The sequence below is a fragment of the Ixodes scapularis genome, unplaced genomic scaffold (genome assembly GCF_016920785.2).
Source record: "Ixodes scapularis isolate PalLabHiFi unplaced genomic scaffold, ASM1692078v2 PGA_scaffold11__112_contigs__length_91849675, whole genome shotgun sequence".
NCBI lineage: Eukaryota > Metazoa > Arthropoda > Arachnida > Ixodida > Ixodidae > Ixodes > Ixodes scapularis.
The window spans coordinates 8811900-8817463 of NW_024609837.1; positions in this window are offsets into that span (position 1 = coordinate 8811900).

The following is a 5564-nucleotide window of genomic DNA, read 5'->3' on the forward strand; positions in this document are numbered from 1 at the left end:
TTTCGCGTCCAGTGTAGCAAAGAAAAAAGAAACAATTATGCTGCTTTATTCACGGTTTAGTAATAATTTCCGGTCCGATTAATACTTTTCATGGTTATTCAAGCGGAAATTGGAGCAAAATCGCGAACCAAAGCGTGACCGAAGGCACGTCTCTTGTTTCGACCAATCGCTGACACGACTCTTGTGACGTCGCGCTTCTTGGCCCCGCAACGGTCACGTGAGCTCCGATTCTCCTGGCTTCTCCCGCAACTCTCGGGGCGTCGCCCCAGTCGATCCCGGTACGATTATTACCGCGACTGTTTAATTTATTTGCCTGGCACACAAGCGCCGGTTTCGGCTGAAATTTGGGCAACGTGGCCCGAGACGTGCCTGGAACCTAGTTCAATCGCCAAAAAGATGTACGAAATTGCCTTTATTGTCCCTTTAAGCAGCCATTGAGATTCGTATTATTTTTGCTGAAACCTTAATTCAGACGCGCCTAAACTCGATTGCAGTCTAATATTCCCGGAATAAGCTCGACATCTTTGCCAATGTCTGTCCGCTTCGTGACAGAGCTCCATTATTTTGGTGGTTGTCTATGCGTTTTGAAGCGGCGACTGCGGTTAGAATAGCTTGTGAGCGAGAGTGAGGGGGTGACTGTCGCTGGCAGTGCGGACGCCTTGTTTATGAGTGGGCGGTTTTCATGGATTGGTCATTTTGTCTAGCCGGTCTTACCAGTGGCTTGTGCTGCGTGAGATGTATGCCGGCCGGACCTTGTGGAGTGCCCGATAGCCAAGCGCTCCAGGGAGGTCTCCAGAGGGTTCAGCGTGTGTTGGGACAAGGGACCTCCAGACGTTAAAAGTTGCTCTAAAACCGATTATAAATTATTTATTTGGGAAGGGTCCGCGGCGCACCAAGCCTCTCTGGTGGTCTTGTAACCGCCCAATAGCAACATGACACTGACTAGACACCCCAAGAAGCACAGTTCTTTTAGGCCGAAATTTAGTATTTATCTGGCCGAAAAAGCCAAGGTATCACCAAACTTGATATTCTTTGAGCCAATATCAGCCCTAAATTGCTAGAGAAGAGCCAGAACTAGGCTTCACTGCCTGCCCTCTAAAAAATACCTGCGCGTCTGCTCACCCGCAAAACACTCAGCGAGCCAATCTCTGCGATCTACGAAGTTAGCTCAGCGAATGATGAGGCGGAACATCTGTTTAGACCTAAAAATGAAGTGTATACGCTGTGGCAATAGGTCTGAAATAAAATACTTGGATTAACCCACGGAATTAATGAATTACAGAATTATTCGCCTACTAATTCCTTAACTGGTTGGCTGCTCCAAAGTACAGCTTTCTATGAGTACAGTAAGGTTGTAACGGGCGTCATCGTTTTCACCGTTAAACTCCTCAACGTTAAAACTTAATTAGTAGAGAGACCTCTACTTCTACGAGAAGCCATGATTTCAAGGTACACAACTGTGAAATAGTTTTTTTCGCACCAAATTATGCATGCAAATATTAAGCACCTCGGACCATCTAGCCTCGAGAGTATTGATCAAAAACACATGGTTACCAACACATATTTCAAACTTTCGAAATACTTAAAAGTGGCAGCTTTACGTCAGGAAGAATCTGTGTACGTCCCTTTCTATCGTCTTACTTCTCTCATCACCCCACGGCATTCAACATGTGTCAAATCAACAAAATAAAATGTGCTAAAGCGTGTCGTTCCTGCCTTACTAAAGCTATACACCAACTCATGTTTACAAACAAACCGGAGCGCCCCTAGCGGACTTCACCGGCGCCGCGCATGCGCCGTGGTTGGTGGGCAAGAAGCCCGCCGTCGCCCATAAACAAACCATTGAATTGGGTTGTTGTCGACGTCGGTGGGAGTCCCCGTGCTCTTTTTCGCGTTGGAATTGTTGATTCTACGTCCTCCTAACAATGTCTGACTACTTGAGCGGCTTCAGCAAAACTATCGCGGCAAAACTTTGCGTGAATAATGTAACGTGCGGTGATTCATTTCACGTGGACGCCGCAGAATGGGCGCTAAGGCCCGACTCCCACGTCGAGATTCTGCTCGCTATTTTCAGTCGCGACGTCGCTCGGACTGCAAAAGCGTGGACCGTAGCTGAGATGGTGGACATCGATACTGAAAACCTCAAGTAGAATCGGGCATTACAAGTCGGTGATGGCCACTGGTAACAATGATCAACAACTTCTTGTATCTGTTTACACTTAGCCGACTTACCCCAACCAACCTTCAAAAGTGTTTTGAGGCCTGCACTTAGTTCTTATCGCAATTACCGGGTCAACGTTTGGTTTGCGAGCCGCTGTCGTTTGAACGAACTGACGACAAAAAGCAGCCAAGTTTGAAAGAGCAGACGACAGTTCGAACGCACGCGCAATGGAGTACGGGCAAGAAGCAATGCGTCCCGCGTCAACAAACTATTCGAATGTCACGTTGTCGGCGTCTGTGTGAGTCTGCATACTCTTTTTCGCGTTGGAGTTGCCGATTCTACGTCCTCATCGCAATGTCTTACCACTTCAATCGCCTGAGCGAAATTATCAAGGCTCGTTACGCCGCTAAACTTTCCGTAAATAATTTGACGTGCGGCGATTCATTCGCATGAACGCTGCAGAATGGACGCCAAAACCATGATGAGATTCTTGTAGCTATTTTCGATCGCGACGTCGCTCGCGCTTCAAAAGTGTAAAAGGTAGCGGCGATGATCGACGTCGATACTGAAAATCGGAAGCGGGAACATACAAAGCGTAACAAGTAGGTGATGGCCACCGGTACCAATAATTAACATCTTGTATCTACTGTTTACACCGAGCCTATTTAAGTCTTTTGAGGCCTGCAATTACTTCTTATTGCAATCACCGGGTCAAAGTTTGGTCTACGGGCCGCTTTTGTTTGAACGAGCAGACGACAAAAAGCAGACAACTTTGAAAGAGCAGACGAAAGTTCGAACGATCAGGCGGCCGTGTGAATTTGAAGACGCACTGAATCCGTGGGTGGTCCGGACAACTTGGGGGTTTTCTCTCGGTCATGTTGGAATAAAGCAAATACATCTGGCGACTACAAATTGTGGCCCGCACACGCAATCATAGTTCGACAGCGTCAGGTTTGCCCTTTTCACGGCTACAATCCACGTTCTTGGACGAACGGAGGGGGCAAAAACACATGAAAACTGATCTTCAAACCTTCCCAGACTCTCTTGGTACAGCCCCCGTCGCAGCATTTTGACGAGAAGGCAGGTTTTTTGTCTCGTTTCTTCCAAAGGAACACAGGAATGCATGTCTGGCACGGCGACTTCTGCCCACCGCCCCAGACCGGAAGTGCGTCCGGCGCGCCACCACCGCGGCGTGACGTAGAAGAGTTGAGTTGGTGTATAGGAGTAGTAGCAATTGTTTTCCCCAATTTCTTATTCTTATATGCATAATTTCGAAATATTTTAACAATAAATAATGGAGAATATACAGACGGGCTGGTGTACACCCGTGAGCGACATGAAGGTGAACAGCCCTCTTCTTGTTTTTGACGCTCCTACAAGTTTTGGAACGAGCTCCGTTCCAGAAGAGGGCTAGAACGCAGTATGTAGGGGAGACCTCTTATCCGGAAAACAGTATGTAGGGCAGACCGGGAGGGGTCTCAATGACCGGTTACGAGAGCATCATTACAACATAAACAGAGTAATATCAGGGAATCTAGGAATCCATTGCCGGGATTGCGGGTGTTCAGCGGACCTGAGTAACTGCGCTGTCATTGCCAGAAGTGGTAATCAGCTGGCAAGAGAGATCATCGAAGCTGAACAAATAGCCATGTTGGACAATCAATGTGTTAGTGTATCATCATTAGCTTTGTCAAAGAAAGAATAGGATTATCTAGAGATGTCATCAAAGAACCAATAGTGATGAGAAATTTATCGCTTAATTTTTAATTTTTAATTTAATTTTAAATAGTATCTTTAGTTGTCTTTTATTTATTTAATTATTAGTTATTTATCAATGTTTATTGGCTACTTAGTCTCTGGTGTATAAAAAATTTAAATTGTTCTCATTAACGGCAAAGGTGAAGAAGTTGAGATTTGAGGAAGAAGAAATATAGGATTGAGTTGTAAGTCAGCGCTGCGAGTCTGTTTTCTTGTGTGTGCATGTGAGTGTGACTGTTCATCCGCGCTGTTCCGTCAAAGTACTATTTGAGACGTTGAGGGTTAATGTAGTTTTACGGAGCCGTAAAACAGGCAAAAAACCAGGTAAGGTGTTACCCTTCATATTGCTGGCGGGTGTACTTTCAACATCTTGTAAAACCGAGACTACACTCTAAAAAACGCCCGTGCGTATACTTTCCCGCATAACACTCGGAGAGCCAATCACCGCAACCTACGGAGGTAACTCAGCAAATGACAATGCAAAAATATATGTTTAGACAAAAAAAAAGAAAAAGCGCAGTGTTAGGTGTGACATTAAGCAATGCAAACGTGACGTTTTTCATTGCTTAATGTCACAACTTAAACTGCGTTTCTTGGTCTAAACATATCTTTCGGCACTGTCATTCGCTGAGTCACGTCCATAAGTTGCGGTAATTGCCTCTCCTGGTGTTGTGCGGGAAAGTAGACAAACGGGATTTTTTAGAGTGGGGGACGACAGACACACCACTCTAAGCCTTAGACCAATTGACCGATTCAATAATCAATTATAGTTTATCCATCTATTGGTTAAATATTTTTAACCGGTGAACAGCCTTTGAATTCAAAGAGAAAAATAAAAAGACGATCGCTTGCTGGTAAAAGCAGTGTCGGAGTTCTGTAGTGTAAAATACAGGTATTTTGGCGAAGATGAATACCTACTTCAAGTCTGCCACATGGTTTTGTGCGGCAGTCCCGTCATCAAATTAAAAGTGATGGCACTGTCTCTAAACATCAAATACTGGTGCATATCTCCAGCGCAACGCGTTTGCCTCAGAACTCTCAGTAGCAAAAGTTAACCGAATTAGTGGCAAATATTTTGCATAACTTCAAAATGTGCAAAATGCAAGCATACGGCAGCACTGCTGCTGCCACTCAGGGGCTAGGGTAATTTTGTATCCAAGGCGCGAGTATACCGCAATGGGATTGGGGCTTCGAACATCGAGATAATACGCCCTAAGCTTAATAACCTTATCCTCAGTAACGAGGTACTGCAGGTTCGCTTAAAGACTTTTCTAAAAAATTGGGTAACCGCGAAATCGGCCCAACAACTTTAAAGATGCCCTGAGGAGCTCTCTGAGATCGCCTAAATATGGCTATAACTCACTCTGCTGGCTCTGTATAGGCATCCTAAAAATCCCTTAATCATGATGATACGCAGCCTATTTGCCTAATACAAAAGCACTCAAAGATAGTGGCACACCTAGGTCATCTCCAAAATCAGAACCACTGTCAGCCAATAGCGAGCGAAGGACCCTCGCACCTCCGACCGGTGGATCCGCGAAGTGATATCTCGAATGCGTGTAGCTCGTTGCCCTTACTGATCGGACTACGATCCAACCCTGCGAGCAAGCGCTCTAAAGCTGATGACCGGACACATCGCTCCCAC